The sequence below is a fragment of the Sus scrofa genome, chromosome 18 (genome assembly GCF_054392235.1).
Source record: "Sus scrofa isolate SSC_HxYL_T2T_F1_AM1 chromosome 18, Sscrofa_HxYL_maternal_Yorkshire_Landrace_v2.0, whole genome shotgun sequence".
In the NCBI taxonomy this organism is placed as follows: domain Eukaryota; kingdom Metazoa; phylum Chordata; class Mammalia; order Artiodactyla; family Suidae; genus Sus; species Sus scrofa.
The window spans coordinates 44,954,471-44,974,835 of NC_139400.1; the positions used below are offsets into that span (position 1 = coordinate 44,954,471).

At 37.6% G+C, this 20,365-nt stretch overlaps 1 protein-coding gene and 1 pseudogene across 1 annotated transcript in view; one reads left to right on the forward strand and one right to left on the reverse strand.

Annotated features, from left to right (window-relative positions):
* DNAJB9 (DnaJ heat shock protein family (Hsp40) member B9) overlaps positions 1 to 20,365 on the reverse strand; it is a 748,064-nt gene that overhangs the window by 217,920 nt on the left and 509,779 nt on the right. The gene's annotated exons all lie outside the window — the stretch shown is intronic.
* Positions 16,564 to 18,052, forward strand: LOC100621929 (F-actin-capping protein subunit alpha-2-like; annotated as a pseudogene).

Below are 20,365 nucleotides of genomic sequence, written 5' to 3' on the forward strand. Positions count from 1 at the left end.
GTCAAAGGACAGTTTACTACACACAGCAGTAGCAGTACCAGATAATCAGCATTTCTGGGTTCTCAAGCCCCAATTCCCACATGACACTGCAAAGAGGGCCAGGTGACACTTGCACACACAGTGGGTTATATTACAGGGAGGCAATCTGAGCTTAAGAGTCCTGAGCCTTTTACCTTGGGAAGTAATTATGCATGCATTTTGCTCTGGAGGAAGATACTATCTCTATCTTCAGGGTTGTTCACTATACAAATGTCCTTGAAAATATAGTTCAGAACAATGGTAGTCAGTGTCTCTCCTCATAAGATCTGCAAAACATGAGAGCCCTATGGAAAACTGTCACCCAAAATGCCCTGAGATCAAAGCCAGGACAAGGAATTAAAAGTCCACAATTTTAAACTGTTTTTGCATATCAAATAATACCTCCAAAGAGACAATTTCCTTTTTTTATTAAAGTATAGTTGATTTACAATGTTTCTTCAATTTCTGTTGTACAGAAAAGTGACCCAGTCATATACAGTTCCCCAGGATGTATGGTAGTAGCCCACTGCCTGCCATTCCAAATGTTAATTTGCATCCACCAACTGCAAACGCCCCATCCATCCCACTCCCTCCCCTGCCCACGCCCCTGGCAACCACAAGTCTGTTCTCCATGTCTTCTGTTTGTTTCTATCTTGTAGATAGAATCATTTGTGCCATATTTTAGATGCCACATATAAATGATATCATGTAGTATTTGTCTTTCTCTTTCTGACTTACATCACTTAGTATGAGAATCTTTCTTTAAGGAAAATAATTAGATGTATTCAATATTTATATCATCCCAATCAAATTTCATACTCTTTAAACAACATCTCAGCTTACTACAACCTAGCATGATTTTATAGAAATTTTCCATTTATTGATCTCTGGACGCCTAACAATGGTTAAATGTAAGTTACATATCTCAGATGTTTGGCCTTTATGATAAGATTATTAACTTTTTGAGAAATAAAAGATCTAATTCACTGATTTAATTCTTCAGCATTTGTTTGACATTATGCTGAGTTAGTTCTAACCCATAGAAATTGATAATAACAAGGCGATCCATATTGCATACACAATGGTCACAGGCTATCAGAGAAAATTTGTCTAAAAAGATAATTTAGGAGGTCCCGTTGTGGCTCAGAGGAAATGAATCTGACTAGCAACCATGTGGACGTAGGTTCAATTCCTGGCCTTGCTCAGTGGGTTAAGGGCCCGGCATTGCCATGAGCTGTGGTGTAGGTCACAGACACGGCTTGGATCCAGCATTGCTGTGCCTATGGTGTAGGTCGAGGGCTACAGCTCAGATTCAACCCCTAGCCTGGGACTCTCCATATGCTATGGGTACGGCCCTAAAAACACAAAAAATAAACAGAAAATAAAATTAAAAGATAATTTATGATAACCATGGAAATAGGTAGTTGATATGGAATGAAAACATTAAGAAAAAGATAAGAATGTATTTTTTGAGGAAATGATGGCTGATCTATATCTGAGAAATGAATGAGTATTAACCAGGTAAATTAAAAAAATTCTTTATTCAGCCATGTGGGTCTCCTGAAAAATCCATCAAAGCATTCTTTATTTCTGTTGCAATGCAGTTTTTAATTATTATTTCTAGCATTCCCTTCTGATTCTTTTTGACTATACATCTCTCTGCTTACATTTTCATCTGCTCTTACATGTTTCTTACAGGATAGTCACCATACTGATTTTAAGTTCCCAGTCTCATAATTTGTCATATCCAAGTCTAGATCTGATGACTGTTTTGCCTCTTAAGGGTGAGGGGTATTTTGCCTTTTGTTATGCCTTGTAATGTTTTGCTGAAATCCAGGCAGGATATATTAGGTAATAAGAACTGAGGTTAACAAGACTTAAAGTGAGGTTTTATGTTAATTTGGCTGAGAGCTGGGCTGTGTTGAATGACTGTTCCAGAGGCTTCACATTCCTTTAATGCCTGTGTGCCTTGGGGTTTCCCTGAGAACTCCTTCTTAAATAGAAACTAGGCTTTCTAATTCTTTCAGCTGTCATCCAGTTATTATACTATGGTCTTGTTGATGCAGTGGTAAGAAATGGACATGGGGAGAGTCCTATAATTTTCTGATTAAATCTCAGTATTCAGTAGACATGTATCTTGGAATTGCAATCTTTAGAAATGTTTCTCCAGTGATAGAGCTTTTTCCCCTTTGTTTCTTATGCCCTTCCCTGGCTGCTGCATTCTTAATCTATTTCCTTGAATCCCTAATCCTTGTTGACCACTTCCCTGAAGTTAGACAAGAAAACTGGGGGCCTGGAATGGGAGAATCCCCTTCCTCTGGGATAAGGCTCTGGCAAAATCCTCTCCCTGGCATAGACTTTGTTAAGGAAAAGTTTCTGAGTGTATTTATTCCTCAAGGATTACTCTTCCATTTTCCTTGCCAGATTCATAAAAGAATCTTTTCAAAATTGGTTGGGTTCTTGGAAGTGAGTCCACAAAAGCATGCCCTCCCACTCCAAGATTCCAACCCTAGGAGTTTCTCAATCTCATCCTAGTCCACACTCAACCACCAGAAGTTTGCCAAAATTACTTACAGCTCCAGTAGCTTCAGATCTAGGTAACCAAATTTTATCTGTATCTCCCTGGATTTCATCTGTCTAGACTTGAGTGGCCATCTGCCTTGCTAACTTAGTTCTCTGATGGCTCCAACAAAAGTCATTAATTTTTAGTTTTCTAACTATTCCTTTTTTTTTCTTTTTTATGGCTGCACCTGCAGCATATGGAACTTACCAGGTTAGGGGTCGAATTGGAGCTGCAGTTGCCAACCGAGGCCATAGCCACAGCATTGCAGGATCAGAGCAGCATCTCTGACCTACACTGCAGCTTGCAGCAATCCTGGATCCTTAACCCACTGAGCAAGGCCAGGGATCAAACCGACATCCTCACAAACACTATGTCAGATTCTTACCCTGCTGAGCCACAATGGGAACTCCTAATTATTTCTTATTATAAGAATAAAAGTAAGAGCTTCCAAATTCTTCATATGTCAGAACTAAAACTAGACATCCACTCTTTCCATTAAAAAAAAAAAGGCAGTATCTTTCAGCTATAAAAGCTCAGACATACAGAAAAGTCAAAAGAACAGTATAACACAATTATCTGTCTACAGACACCATGTAAACTGAATGACTGTTTACACATTGCAATGTTGGCTTCAATTATTTTTTCACAGAAGTTTTTTTTTAAATAAATTACAACTATTGTGATATTTCACCCCTAAATAAGCATAGTTTATTACATACTAGCAACACTACCATCCTACTTAACCAAACTGACAATAATCCCAAAATAACATCTAATTACCAGCCCATATTCAGATATTCCCAAGAGTCCCAAACAATACAGCTTATTAGTTTAAACCAGTAATCAATCATAAGCTATGACTTCTGTTTCGTTGTTTTACCTTATAAATGCATTTTAGTAGTTCCTGTTGTGGCTCAGTAAGTTAAGAACCCGACTAGTATCCATGAGGATGCAGGTTCAATCCCTGGCCTCACACAGTTGGTTAAGGATCCAGCATTGCCGTGAGCTGTGGTGTAGATTGCAGATACGGCTCAGCTCTCTTGTTGCTGTGCTGTGGCTGTGGCCAGCAACTGCAGCCGGCAACTGCAGCTCTGATCCTACCCCTAGCCTGGGAACTTCCATATGCCATGGGTATAGCCCTAAAAATAAAAAAAAAAAAGTCTTGATTGTAATTGTTTCAGCAAGACAACTTCATGGATGATACTGTGTACCTCATACACATCATATCAGAACGTATCTCAAGGCAGAAGTTCCACTATTAGTGATGCTATAATTGGCCCAATGCATTAAGATGGGAAGAGCAAGCACTATCCATTGGAATATTCTACTTTTCCTCTGGCAACCAACAAGTAATCTGTTCCCTCCCTATCATTTGCTAGGGGGGCCATATCCTACAAGGGAGAACTTTCAAAGTCCCCACTTTCCCCACATCAGCCCAAGTAGAGTTGTATAGGCTGTGGTCTAGTAACTTAAATTCCATTTTACTTGAAGAAGAGGACCCTTTATCTAATCCACACAAGCATACCTTTAGGGCAGTAATTGTCCCAGCAATTATATATGCTGATTTCCATGTGAAGAGGATCACCTTTTTGCAGTGTGGAAAACAGATTTGAGTATTGATTAGACAGAAAGTACAGATTTAAGTAAACGTACATTTAGCCTAAATAAAGATGATGCAGGTCTTGAGTACATGAGTAGCTATAGAAACTGAACAGAGAGAATTCAAGAAATATTTAGAGGGTAAATGGATAGAAATCTCAGATTTCTGCAAGCAAAAATCTTTATATTTGAAGTTATCATCAAATATCTCCCTGCCTTTCTAATGAAACAAAAACAAGCAAAGTATTGCACAGAATAAACTAAATGAATTTCTGAGGAGGTCATAGATACTGTATTTGTGACATGAAATAATTTCAGGTTTATTCAAAACTTTAACATTAAAATGAAAAGTTTTCAGCCTAGTGAAGTATAGAATATGTACAATTCAAGTACGTAGTCATACAGTTTCTCTTATTCATAGAAGTACCCCCAAATGAACAACCAGACCAAACCGATAAAGGAGAAAAACTGCACTAGCCACTTACTAAAAATGACAAGGAAGACTATTCAAGATTATTGCAATAGAGAGAGACTGAACTCAACTCCCCTGAAACAAAAGGCAGGAGGATTAAAAAGTCAGGGTGAGTGAAAGGGAAAGCACTGGGGGATTCTGAGGAGGTGGGAGGATTTTGCCCAAACTGGTTGGGCCATCTGTGTTTGCTACTTTTCCCTTATAGAAGTTAGGCTCCTACCCTCCCAACAGACACTAGGAGACAAAGGCCCTATCTTTCTGGATGACTACATTGCGAAAAGATGGCTCCTGGGTCCTTAAGAAACATATTCCTGGACTGCAGAAGACTTATATCTCAAAAGAGCAGAGAAAGAATATACAAGTGCAAGTTTTATAAAGTAAAAACTCTAAGAAAAGGGAGGTCATAAACTTATAGTCAAGAGGAAACTGAGAGGAATAGTAAGACCATCTTAGTCAAAACTTACTCAAGAACTAGAGGCTTTATAGAAGCAAAATAAGTTGCCCGGAATGAGGAGGCCTTAGGAACATAAATAATACAATTGCCAATTTTGTGTTTAGCTGCATTACTAAAACACCATAAAGTAAAAAACAAAAAACAAACAAACAAAAACACACATTCTTTTTTGTAGCAGTGAGGAAGATAAATGCCAAAATGCCAACAGGGAAAAAAATGATCTGATTTTCTTTTTTTTTTACTTATTAATTAATTTATTTATTTTTATTTATTTTGCTTTTTAGGGCCGCTCCTACGGCATATGGACATTCTCAGGCTAGGGGTCTAACTGGAGCTACAGCTGCCGGCCTACGCCACAGCCACAGCAACGCCAGATCCAGGCCACATCGTTGACCACACCACAGATCACAGCAACGCTGGATCCTTAACCCAATGAGTGAGGCCAGGGATTGAACTCGCACCCTCATGGTTCCTAGTCAGACTCATTTCTGCTGCGCCACAACTGGGAACCCCTGATTTTCAATTTATGAATTTTGCAGCCACTAATTCACCTTGAAAGACTTCATTCTAAAGCAAGCTTCCGCAATATGCAAAGCCTGGCACTCTGTTCAAATAAGGAGGCAAATTTTCCATATGTCCCTGAGGCAGAAAGAGTTATTTGACACAATCTTTTCTAATTATTGAAGTGGATTTTCTCAATCTAATCATATGCATTCTGTCTCAGCTCTAAATGAGCATAAATGATTTGGATAGTGAGACTGTCATAAAGAAGCAAATAAACCAACTAGACAAAGGTAGTTAGCTTTATATGAGGGAACCCTCCACTGTTATCAAAATTAGTGAAAGTGCTACTTCAAGCCACTAGTGGATTTCAGGATTTTTTTACTTTGTAATGACAGATAATATTAATATTTTAATGTTTTATTTTTATTTCTCGAGACAGCTGTTATGGGTTGAATTGCACCCTATCAAAAGAAGCTATGTTGCAGTCCTAACCCCCAGGACTTCCGAATGGGAGCTCATTTGGAAACAGGGCCTTTACACAGGTAATCAAGGTAAAATGAGATCATTAGGATGATCCCTAAACCGGAATGGCTGGTGAGGGAAATCTGGTCACAGATACAAACAGTAACAGAAGGAAGAGAGTCATCTACAAACAAGGATGGGGGTGGGTGCCGGAAGACATACTTTCCTCAGAGGTTCTTCCTGAAGGAAGAAACAACTCAGCTGACATTTTTTTTTTTTTTTTTTTTTTTAATGGCCACACCTGCTGCATCTGGAAGTTCCCGGAGACTGAATCCAAGCCACAGCTCCAACCCATACCACAGCTGTGCTGGGCCAGGGATCCACCCCAGCCACTGCAGTAGGGTTCTTAAACCACTGTGCCACAGGGAGAACTCCCCCAGCTGACACCTTGATTCCAGACTTCTAGCTTTCAGAACTATGAGAAAATAAATCTCAGGTGTTTAAGCCACTCAATATCTAGCACTTACTTTATGGTAGCCTTAGCAAACAAGAAAGCTGAGACTAAAAAAATTATAAAGAATTTTTTAAAAATTGGGAATTGGGAGTTCCCATTGTGGCTCAGCGGAAATGAATCCGACTAGGAACCATGAGGTTGTGGGTTCGATACCTCGCCTTGTTCAGTGGGTTAAGGATCTGGCATTGCCATGAGCTGTGGTGGTTACAGATGCGGCTCACAGATGCTGTGGCTGTGGCCTAGGCCGGCAGCTGTAGCTCTGATTCAACCCCTAGCCTGGGAACCTCCATATGTCACTGGTGCGGCCCTAAAAAGCAAAAACAAAAAAAAATTGGGAATTGCTGTCTTCTCACTAAACCATAGTTTTTTTAAAAAAAAAAATGCATGTTCTCAATTTTGTTGACTTTTGTGCCATGTTTTAATGTTCATTTAGTTTGAGTCATTCAATTTTTTCAAAGCATTTTTAAAAAATTTTTATTAGAATATGGTTGATTTACAATGTTGTACCAATTTCTGTTCTACCACAAAGTGACCCAGTCATACATATATATACATTCCCTTTCTTATATCATCTTCCATCATGGTCTATCCCAGAAAATTGAATATAGTTCCTTGTGCTATAGAGCAAACCTCATTGTTTATCCATTCTAAATGTAACAGTTTGTATATACTAACCCCAAACTCCCAGCCCATCCCACTCCCTCCCCTCTCTGCCTCGGCAACCACAAGTCTGTTCTCTATGTCTGTGAGTGTGTTTCTGTTCTGTAGATTATTTCATTTGTGCCATTCAAAGCAATTTTATTTTAACTCGGTTTCTAAAAAATAAACCCACAATGGTTCTTGAGTCATTGTACAAATAAACCTTTACTAAATCCAACTGGCCTCTTGAGTCAGGATCTTAAATCTTTTTTAATTACCCCAATAAGAACTTGGTGTTACATATACACACACACACAAACACACACACACATACCTCTAAATCTTTGGGGAACAATAAATATGCCTGCATCCATATAAAATAATTAACTTTTCTATCATATTATACAAAAAGCCTGAAACAACAACTCTTCCAAATGTGAAAACTAATTGTCCTGGAGATTTCATGTTTGCACATTTAAATGCTTATCATTATTGAGAACCAAAGCAAGCTTAGCTATGAAAGTGTACTCAGTTGCTTTATCATGGATATATACAAATGTTTAATGTATTTGTACACATGTTTATGCACATACCTATATATTTAAAACTCAAAACCTAAAAATTTTATTTAATATGCAAAGATATGCAAATTTATTGAAAAATACAGTTTACCATTAAAATAGCTGTCAAACCAACTACTGCATTTTTCATGATGTAATCTAATTTTTATTCCATATTCTGAATTTGAAAGATTTACAAATTATTCCAACTTGTTACCAAAAGAGGGAAAAAAAATTCAACCCACCAGTACTGGATCATATTAATCAGATACTAAGAAGAAAATCCAGAGGAATGCATTTTTAATAAAGAAAATGCCAGGTATATAAACTGTTTAATACTCAAAAGTATCAATGCTATATTTTGCCTATAAATGAGGTTGCCTTCAGGTTTATCTTATTTCTGAATGTTCTTGATGGATCTTAAGGATACTGCAGAAAACTGAATTTTCAAATCTTTAAAGAGAAGAAAGCCAATCATAAATAATACATTTTTGCATTGAGATAAGATATTCTGCTTGGCTATTTTAAAGTTAAAAAAAAAAAAAGAAAAAGCTATTCTGCTTAGATGTTTTTGCAATAAATCAAACATTAATCATCATTTTGCTTGTATTTTGCTATTTGTCATTGGGACTTCCCTACCATAAAATGATATGCAATAATCTCTCTCGGTGACAGTTTAATTGGTTTTCTCTGTGTCTCATTTTAGAGTATTTAAAAGTGTCACACTAAGCTGGATATTTTCGTACTCATTTCTGGACAGTACCTCTCATGTACATTTTGTAGGAGGGTTCTCATAAGCTGAGGCAGCTTCTGTGTACATTTATGACTCCTTCTTCTTCCCTGCTCCTCTGAGGATGTAACGAAACCAGGCCAGGAGTGCTGTCACAGCCTGGATCTCTCAGGGATCAGGGGCTGGACCTCATCTGTTGTGCCAGGGAACTGAGAAAGGCTCTTGTTCTTGCCCTTGGAGCCTTAGCTCCTGCTATTCCCTCTCCTAGAATGCTCTTCCCTTGGCCCAATCTCTCATCTCCTTCAAGTCTTTTCAAATCTCTCTTGCTCAAGAAACCTAACTGCAAATTCACTACAGCAAACCATCCCTCTTCCCCTAGCATTTTAGGTCTCCCTTATACTCTGTAGTTTTTTCTTCTTGTAATAATAGCATCTACGACATTTTAACATATTACATGGTTTTACAATTTATTATATTTTCATCACCCTTAAACCCTAATAAACTCTGTGAGTGCACAGATCTCTTTCTGTTTGTTTCTTCCTATATCCTAATTGTTAAGAATTCTGTCCAACACAAAGCCAACACTCAGGAAATATCTGTGAATGACTGAAAAAAGGACCTGCCATCTACAGAGAAAAGTGCCTGCTACTTTCTGTTGCCTGGATAAGCAAACAAACGACTCCCCCCTGTGGATTCTTTGACAAGCTAAGAGTCTGCATCTGCCTGTCTGCTTTGGATTTGAGGATAAGCTGCGTTGATGAGCTGAACAGACAGAAGAGGGACTGGATTTCCTATCCGCTGGCTGTCAGTCCGAAAAAAGAGTGTAAGACTTCAAGGCCTCTTGAAGGAGACCAAATTCAAAACCTCTGGCCAAGACAAGAATTATCAGACCCTTATCATCACCCCTCCCATCTCACTGTAATGCCCCTTGCCCACCCTGAGCAACCTGGCCTACTCCTTCCTGCCTCCTATTAGGAAAGGTATGTGGGTCAATCCTCGCCCTGTCCCTGTAGAGGCCTTGAGCACCCCCAACCAACCAGCAAGTGTATCAGAAGACCCCATCTTTCCTCAACCAATCCACAGGTCAGCAGTTGTATCATAAGACCTCTTCTCTCCCCAGGCTATAAAGACAGACATGACTGACCCCGCACCCAGGGTTGGCTCTCCCTGACCATCAGGAAGTCATCCTGCTGCCCTAGCAGAATCTCTCATCTCAATTAACTCTTCTTTATCTTCAACCTGCTATGAATCTGGAAATTCTTCTTCCAACCCACATACATGACAACAAAGAGAAGCCACTGTGCATCCCAGCATATGCTGGTTTGCTACCACGAGAGATAATCTCCAACAATCTGATTTTAGTGAGTTCTGAAGAATCACAAAACCATGACAACAAGTGAAAAAATGCACCTCATTTAAAAGTACTCAGTTACCTAAGGTAGGAAGACCAAATTGAATATCTGGTACTGAAGAAAAGGCAGAAAAGAATGTCACAAAGCAAGAGAAACAAACAAAAAAGATGTTGCAAAGAATTTTACAAAGCAAAGCAAAACAAATAAACAGTAAAAAGAGGGAAGACATCCCTTTCATTTTTCTCAACCCAGCTTTACGTTTGTATCAAAGCCACCAAAAGACATTACAAAAATGAAAACTACAGAGGTATCCCTCATGAACATGGTTGAAAATGCCATAACCAAATCTTAGCAAATTAAACTTAACAGTGTATTCATGAGAAAATATTGCCTGCCATATCATTAAACAAAGGATGTCACAGTCATCAGTGATTTCAGCCACCTCCAAGAGTGAGGGGACTCAGGAGGAAACAAAGAATACCTGCCATCTAAGCAGCCATTACGGTGCAGCCACTCTCAAAGGTGAGGCTGCAGGGTGTGAAAACACAGGATACAGGCCCCAGAGAGCTGAGGTGCATATCAAAGGAATGATTTCGGTGAAGTCAAACTCTTGCATCTTCCCATACATTGAAAAGCACTAAATTCTTTAACTTGAGATATCTAGTTTTCTTTTATTAACAGTAATCTTTTGTTCCAACTACCTGCTCTTTGTTGCAAAATTCATGTATATCCTACTCCTGCCTCACCTCTTAAGGGCAGTTGTCTCAGGGTTATTGGAGATACTGTCTCCTGGGCTTAAGTCTTCAGTTTTGTCCACCAGATAAATCATCACTCTCAACTTTCAGGCTGTGCATACATTTTTTAGTCCACATTAAAAATACTATTCAGGAGTCCCCTGGATTTCCCGTCATGGTGCAGCAAAAACGAATCCAACTAGGAATCATGAGGTTGGGGGTTCCATCCCTGGCCTCACACAGTGGTTTAAGGATCTGGTGTTGCCATGAGCTGTGGTCGTAGACGTGGCTTGGGTCCTGCGTTGCTGTGGCGTAGGCCAGCGGCTACAGCTCTGGTTCGACCCCTAGCCTGGGAACCTCCATATGCTGCAGGTGAAGCCCTGAAAAGCAAAATCAATCAATCGATCAATCAATAAAAAATTTTAAAACTATTATTCAACATGACCAAATCAGATTTATCTCAGAATACAGCTTAGTATAGCATTCAAAGAGTAATAAATATAATCCACTATCTCTTCAGAATGGAAAGGAAAAAAAAAACAAACAGTGATTTCAGTAACTGTAGGAACTACATTTTCTACATCCATTCCTAGTTTTAAAATCTCTCACGAATCTAATAAAAGAAGGGAACTTTCTCAAACCTCTCAAGACCATTACATTTAATGCTGATATTTAAGAACAATGCTAACATTACATTTAAAGTTGAAACACTGAATGCTTACCTATAACTTCAAGAATAAGGCAAAGCTATCTGCTTTTACCACTTGTGCACATCCTAATAGTAGAGGTCCTAGACATTGCAATAAGGGAAACAAGGAGGAGTGAGAAAAATCATAAATGTTGGAAAAGAAAAAACTGTCTTAATTCACAGATAATATGATCCTGCAGGAGGTAAATTATTGTTTATTAAATTGAATATTAAATATTCAAGCTCTATATGCAAAGATTAATTTATTTCTAAAAACTAACAATAAAATTGGGAATTAAAAATAAAAATACTACTTTACTAATTATATCCAAAATTAAATATTTCATAGATAATTTTAACAAAATATGTAAAAAGATGATATACTGAGAAATATAAAATATTGTTTAAAGAAATTTAAAAAGGCAAAAATAGAGAGATGCAATATATCACATGATCAGAAGAATAAATTAAAATGGTTACTTCTCCCTAAACTGATACACAGCTTTATTATACTACCTTTCAAGATTACAGCAGGCTTTTTTTTGCATAAATGGACAAGCTGATTATAAAATGTACACGGAAAGACAAGTTATCCAGAATAGCCAAAATAATATTGAAATAAACTAACACTTATATTTCCTAATTTCAAAGTTATTATAAAGTAATCACAATTAAGAAGTATGGTTCCAGCAAGAGAAGAAACACAGAGACCAATGAAAAAAACCTGAAAATCCAGAAATAAACTCTTACATTCATGACAAATTGATTTTTAACAAAGATGCCAAAAAATCTAATAAATAAAGGATAGTCTTTTCAACAAATGGCACTCAATTGTAAAACCACACATAGAAAGATAAATCTAGCCCCTTAATTCACAACACACACAAAGATTACCTTAAAATGGGTCACAGACTTAAATGTAAGAGCTAAAAGTATTTTAAAAACTGGGCAAAATATGTAGATAGAGACATTTCACCAAAGAACATCTAAACACACACACACACACACACACACGTTTTATATATACATATACACAGATATGGGAAATAAGCACATGAAAATATGCTCCACATCATCAGAGAAATAAAAATTTAAACCATGTAGTTCTCGCTGTGGCTCAGCAGGTTACAAACCCAACTAGTACCCATGAGGACACAGGTTTAATCCCTGGCCTCGCTCAGTACATTAAGGATCCAGTGTTGTTAGCTGTGGTGTAGGTAAGACTCAGTTCAGATCCAGTGTTGCTGTGCCTGTGGTTCAGGCCAGAGGCTGCAGTTCGGAATCAATCCCTAATCCCCTAGCCCAGGGAACTTCCATAGGCCACAGTTATGGCCCTAAAAAGCAAAAGAAGAAAAAATCAAACCACAATGAGATACTAAACATTTTAAAAAGTTAAAATGGTTAAAATGGAAGAGAATGAAAAGACCATGTTTTGGAAAGGATGTGCAGCAAGTGGAACATACGCTGCTGGCAGGAATGCAAATTGGTGTTGCTGTGTTGGAAAGCAGTTTGACCGTGTCTTCTCAATGATAAACATGCACTCAACATACAACACAGCTAGGAAAAATAAGAACATCCATCCATACAAAAAGTTCTGTTTGAATGGTCATAGTGGCTTTTTGCATATCCATTTGGATAACAGGATACAACTGAAAAAACCCCAAAGCCCATGATCTTGTGAGGAGGTAAACAATGGGTGACAGATCCACACAACTGAATAAGCAACCAAAAGTTAACAAACTACTGACATTTGTATAAATACATAGTTATTGACATAGATGAATCTTAAAAGCATTATGCTCTGTGAAAAGTCAATCTCACCAAAAAAATTGATACTGTGTGATTCCATATACACAAAATTCTAGACAAGGCAAAACCGTAGGGACAGAAAGATCAGTGGTTGACTGTTCCATGGCTGTGGCAGAGGATAAACTGGAAATGGGTCCATGGAAACGGATGACGCAAATGTTCTTAAGCTTTTAATTTTTGAATTATATTGTGTCTAAATTATACCTCATAAATTGAACAAATTTGTTAAATGCAATATGCTAGCATCCCTCGCTATTCAAACTCACTACACAAACACTCCTCATCTGGACTTAAGGACATGCATTTCGCACAGAGCTACCTTCTGAAAGAGCAGAAGAGCGGGAGTGCTGGCAGCACAGAGGAGTGGCATCTCTGTTAGGCCTTCAGGTGCTGGACTCTGCAACACAGGACCCCTGCTGAAGTTTCCTCCACAGTCTTCATGTGCGGCCTTCCCCCAAATCATTTCAAAATCTCTGGCAGCCTTTGCTTCCCACTCATACTCCACCACCAAACCCTGCCCCCAAATTTCAAACAAATTTTTAAAAGCTCATAAGATTCTCCACAGATGAAGCAATAGTTTCCTTGCAGGGACTCCTATGAGATTTTTTAAATGTGACGCTGTATTAGTATATTTTATTCACATTTATCTACTCCATTGGCCTGCTCCTTATATTGAAAGCTATTTCTGGGAATTAGTTTTTGTGGCCTCACAATGTTTTGGTACAATGGCATTGACCAGTAAAGCGTACTTCAGTTTTTTTTAATTGATCCAATTGTATTTAGGATCTTCCTCCTACAGTTCAAGCTCTTAGATATAACCCCTTTTCCTACCAGCTAATATTTCTTATTAGCTGAAGTTGGAGAAATTAATGCCATTTTGGAACATTTGCTTCTGTTTATATTAAACAGTAATTTTTCTATTAAATATATTTTATATTAAATAAAATACATTTTAATTTTTATACTGAACAGTTATTTATGCTTATATTAAATTCCATTGTAGATCATAAAACAGAAGGGTATGTGTGAGTGTGTATACATGTCTCCCTATTTACAAATTATACCATATACCTACCAGATTATCTATTACTTGATTATTTATTACAAGGTCTCCACTTAATATAAAAAACAATTATAATGAGTTCATTTCAGTGATTTTGTTCTTCTATCTTTGCCTCCTCTCTCCAGCTTCCTGTTTTGCTAAAGAAGACAGTTTAAAAATTCACAAACCTACCCTTTCAAAACCCAGAACAATCTGCAGATTCAATGTAATCCCTATCAAATTAATCTGTGACATTTTTCACAGAACTAGAACAAACAATCCAAAAATTCATATGGAAACACAAAAGACCCAGAATCGTCAAAGCAATACTGAGACACAAAAACCAAGCAGGAGGCATAACTCTCCCAGACTTCAGGCAATACTACAAAGCCACAGTCATTGAGACAGTGTGGTAATGGTACCAAAACAGACATACAGACGAATGGAACAGAATGGAGAGCCCAGAGATAAACCCAGACACCTACGGTCAATCAATCTTTAACAAAGCAGGCAAGAATATAAAATGGGAAAAAGACAGTCTTTCCAGCAAGTATTGCTGGGAAACCTGAACAGGTACATGCATATCAATGAAACTAGAACACACACTCACGCGATGCACCAAAATAAAATAAAAAATGGCTTAAAGACTTAAATATTAGACAAGACACCATCAAACTCCTAGAAGAGAACATATGAAAAACATTCTCTGACACCAACCTTACAAATGTTTTCTCAGGTCAGTCTCCCAAAGCAACAGAAATAAAAGCAAAAATAAACAAATGGGACCTAATCAAACTGGCAAGCTTTTGCACAGCAAAGGAAACCAAAAAGAAAACAAAAAGGCAACTTACAGAATGGGAGAAAATAGTTTCAAATGATGCAACTGACAAAGGCTTCATCTCTAAAATATATAAGCAACTTATACAACTCAACAGCAAAAAAGCCAACAATCCAAGGGAAAAATGGACAAAAGACCTGAATAGACATTTCTCCAAAGAAGATATACAGATGGCCAACAAGCACATGAAAAAATGCTCAACATCCCTGATTATTAGAGAAATGCAAATCAAAACTACCATGAGATACCACCTAACACCAGTCAGAATGACCGTAATTAATAAGACCCCAAATAACAAATGCTGGAGAGGGTGTGGAGAAAAGGGAACCCTCCTGCACTGTTGGTGGGAATGTAAGCTGGTACAACCACTATGGAGAACAGTATGGAGGTACCTTAGAAAACTCTTCATAAAACTAACATATGACCCAGCGGTCCCACTCTTGGGCATACTTCTGGACAAAACTTTCCTTGAGGAGTTCCCGTCATGGCTCAGTGGTTAACGAATCCGACTAGGAACCAGGAGGTTGGGTTCGATCCCTGGCCTTGCTCAGTGGGTTAAGGATCCGGAGTTGCTACGAGCTGTGGTGTGGGTCGCAGACACGGCTCGGATCCAGCATTACTGTGGCTCTGGCGTAGGCTGTTGGCTACAGTTCTGATGAGACCTCTAGCCTGGGAACCTCCATATGCCACAGGAGCAGCCCTAGAAAAAACAAAAACAAAAAAAATTCCCTTGAAAAAGACACATGCATCCACATGTTCATTGCAGCACTATTCACAATAGACACATGGAATCAACCCAAATGTCCATCGACAGAGGATTGGATTAGGAAGATGTGGTATATATACACAACGGAATACTACTCAGCCATAAAAAAGAATGAAATAATGCCATTTGCAGCAACATGGATGGAACTAGAGACTCTAATATGAGCGAAGTAAGTCAGAAAGAGAAAGATGAATACCATATGACATCACTTATATCTGGAATCTAATATATGGCAAAAATTAACCTTTTCACAGAAAAGAAAATCATGACTTGGAGAACAGGCTTGTGGTTGCAAAGCGGGGGGGAGTGGGATGGATTGGGAACTTGGGGTTAATAGATGCAGACGATTGCCTTTGGAATGCACAAGCAATGTGATCCTGCTGTGTAGCACTGGGAACTATGTCTAGTCACTTTTGATGGAGCATGATAATGTGAGAAAAAAGAATGTATACATTATGTGTAACTGGGTCACCATGATGTACAGTAGAAAATTGACAGAATACTGTAAACCAGCTATAATGCAAAAAATAAAATCATTATATTAAAAAAAAAAAAACCCCTTATATTGAGGACATAACACCTACAGAATTCATAAGCACTAGAACACATATGCAAATTTAAAAACAACTATTTCCAGTCATGTGATGATAAATCTTTTCTTTCACATCACTATATTTTTTACCATTCCTATTTTCTATTTGAAGTGATAGCTACTCAAAAAATGTTAATCAGTGATAATTCAATTTATTCATTACTCAGGTAATATAATTATTTACACTAATTGAAAAACAATTAGAATTGGAATATGTTAGAAGGAAAATGGTGGATCTGGAGGAGCAGTTTTCTGATGAGGAGAAGGTGCATATAGCAACAAAATTCATCATTCACGTCTCTCCTGGAGAATTTAATGAGCTGTTTAAGAATGTTTGGTTACTACTTAATAAAGATAATCTTCTCAGGGAAGGAGCTGCCAGCCTTTTTTTTTTTTTTTTTTTAGTGCATTTGCACAGTATAACTTGGACTAGTTTACTCCAGTAAAAATTGAAGGGTATGAAGATCAGGTATTGATAACTGAACCTGGTGACTTAGGAAACAAAGTTTTTGGATCCAAAAAACAGACTCTGTTTCAAATTTGATCACTTAAGAAAGGAAGCAACTGGGAGTTCCCGTCGTGGCGCAGTGGTTAACGAATCCGACTAGGAACCATGAGGTTGCGGGTTCGGTCCCTGCCCTTGCTCAGTGGGTTAACGATCCGGCGTTGCCGTGAGCTGTGGTGTAGGTTGCAGACGCAGCTCGGATCCCGAGGTGCTGTGGCTCTGGTGTAGGCCGGTGGCTACAGCTCCGATTCAACCCCTAGCCTGGGAACCTCCATATGCCGTGGGAGCGGCCCAAGAAATAGCAACAACAACAACAACAAAAAGACAAAAAAAAAAAAAAAAAAAAGGAAGCAACTGGAATTCCGGTCATAGCTCAGCAGAAACAAATCCGACTAGCATCCATGAGGATGCCAGTTCTATCCCTAGCCTCACTCAATGGGTCAGGGATCCAGCGTTGTGGTAAGCTGTGGTGTAGGTCACAGATGCAGTTTGTTTCCCACATTGCTATGGCTGTGGCTGTGGCATAGGCTGGAAGTTCTAGCTCCAATTCAACCCCTAGCCTGGGAACTTCCATATGCCAAAGACACAGCTCTAAAAAGGAAAAAAAAAAAAAAAAAAAGAACGAAAGAACCAATGAACGAACAAAAGAAAGAAAGGAAGCAAGCAACTGATGCAAGACCCTTTGAAGCAGACAATGCAAATGAATCATGGAGAACTTCAGTAGAAACGGCTCTTCAAACTTATCTAAAAGAACATTATTCAAACTGAGTTTGCACTGTATATTAAAAAAAATAGATGAACAGCAAACCATTATTACATGCATAAAAAGCCATAAGTTTCAAGAAAAAAATTTTGGAATGGTCATTGGTGGTCAGAGTGGAAGTCTACAATCACTTCTTCAACCATTCAGGTGGCTGGTATCTTGAAAATTCAGGTTCATTATTATGAAGATAGTTAATGTTCAGCTAGTGAGTCATAAAGATATACAAGATTCCCTAACAGCATCTAATGAGGTGCAAAGAGCAAAAGAATTTATAAAGATTGTAGAGGCTGCAGAAAATGAGTATCAGACTATCATCATTAAGAATTATGAGACAACATCAGACACTACTTTCAAAGCCTTATGTCGAGAGTTGCCAGCTACACACACAAGGACTGACTGGAACAAGATCCTTAGCTACAAGATTGGCATAGAGATGCAGAGTGCCTAAGATGAACATTGCATGACTGGATCATTTTAGCACCTTTGTGTTTAAAAAGAAATCACCACAACAGTAGTCAGAACTGTCAAGCTACCCAAACAGATGGGCTATGGCCATTTAAAATCACTGTAATTAATTAGTTTGGTTAGAGCACAAAGCTTAACTAATCAACCACTATTTTTTCTTTCTTTTGCTCAAAGAAGATTGAAAATCAGTTTAATTTAAATGTTTTACTTTGTTATGACTTTCTTTCTTGCAATGAAGAGGTGATTCCTCTAGTTTAATATCAAAAGTTTTTGAAGTGTTTCAAAAATATTTTACTTAATATAAAAAAGAATTGAAATATGTGAAAATGTTTATAAAATCCAATTAGTACTTTTGAAAATATAATACATTTCTGACTGAAGGATAAATTATAGTTGAAAATTTACCAAGAATGTCACCCAGAAATAAATAATAAAAGTCGCTTTGTAACTTATAAAGAACATATATGTATCTATACTTCAAACATCTCCCAAATTTTAACATTTTGTAGACATATTTTTTTAGGTTTCCTTTAAATAACAAGGACAGTGAGTTGATATTAAGGAAAAATATTCTTCTTAGAAAGTATAAAGCAGTTATATTTTAGTCCATTTTGAATAAAAGGAAAAATTACATTCCAATGCAAATACCAAAATCCAAACTAACAACATTTAAGTTTGTTCAAGTTAGTAACCTGTCACTTCAGTTATCAGAAAATGAAGTGAGTTGTTTACAATCCTACATTTATGAATGTTGACCTAGTATATGTTTGATCTCACAGATCAGAAATTCAGAAGTTCCCACTGTGACACAGTGGGTTAATGATCCAGCTTGTCTCTGTGGAGGCACTGGTTCACTTTCCAGCCTGGCACAGTGGGTTAAGGATCCTGGATTGCCACACCTGTGGGGTAGGTCACAGCTCCAGCTCAGATTTGATGAGCCCTAGACCAGGAATTTCCATATGCTGCAGGGGCAACCAAAAAAGAACTAAAAAAAATAAATAAATTGAGAAGTTCAACTTTGACATCACTCATTTCTCTGTATCTATTTTGGTACTATTAATGTATAGATTGTTCAGAGTTTTCAAGTAAAAGAAACTGCATTTCGTCCATATTTATAAAAATTATAATTAATAAAAATATAAAACTTGAGTCAAATTCTTTCTCGCTCTTCAAACAGTGGCCTTGAATTTTATGGCAGATTGTAGCCACAGACAAGCACTGCCCTGAACTTCAAGTAACCGTCAATAATCCTCAATTCCTCTCATGTGATCATCACAGGATCCGTATGCTGATCTGATTGTGTGACCTCTTATTTCATGGAAAAATCTATGTATAAAAGGGACTTTATACAATAAAATTACCAGGAAAAAAAAAAAAAAAAGAAATCACATACCGAGAAGCATTTCTGTTAAACAATTCTCTGTTATAATTAGCACCTTCATCATATTTAATAACGTTCAAACAATGTTAAACATATTGTCCAAGAAAAGAGCTATTTTTAACCAATCTAATAATACTCATTTTGACACTGACCCTTCACGATTCTTCTTGATCTCAAGAGAACCTCAGCTCCTATTATCTGTACTCACTAGGATGGAGCAATTAACACATATCTCAGCTGCTGAATTTCTGTGTGACTGTGATTATTTTAAAAGTGTCAGGGGACTGAAACCACATTCTTAGAAGACAGGCCAGGACATGATGAAACAGTCTCTAAAACCATGGCATAGTCACAGTTCAACTGGTTTAAACTGAGAAGCAGTTCTCCAACTGTATTTACTCTAGTTAATGCCTAGCAAGGATTTAGTTATCTATTCCATATTGTGTTACTTTGACCTAGACATTTAGCAGAGCACAAAGGAAAGATGCTTCAAAAGTGGATAGATTAAACTGGAATAAATCTTTAGTCTTAGGAATTAGAGGGCTAGCACAGATAATGCTGTTCAAACATTTTTTTTTCAGATAAACAGAATTCTAACACTGTATTTTTTTAATCTGTCTACCTATTACCTGTCTATCTAGTTATCTATTATTGCTCTGTAAAAAAATACTCCAAAATTTAGCAGTCCGATGAGTATTCTGTATAACATTGATTTGTTGATCAGGAAACCTGGCAGGGCTCCTTTGTGCATTTCTTCCATTGTACAAGGCAAAGACTGGATCACTTGATGGTATCAAGCTGGTCCCTGAGCTGTTCTTAAGATGGCTCCAAGGTATGCCTGGTAATGTGGCAGGAAGATTGGAAGACAGGAAATAGCTGTACCTCTCTTTTTTTAATTTTTTTAAATTTATTTAT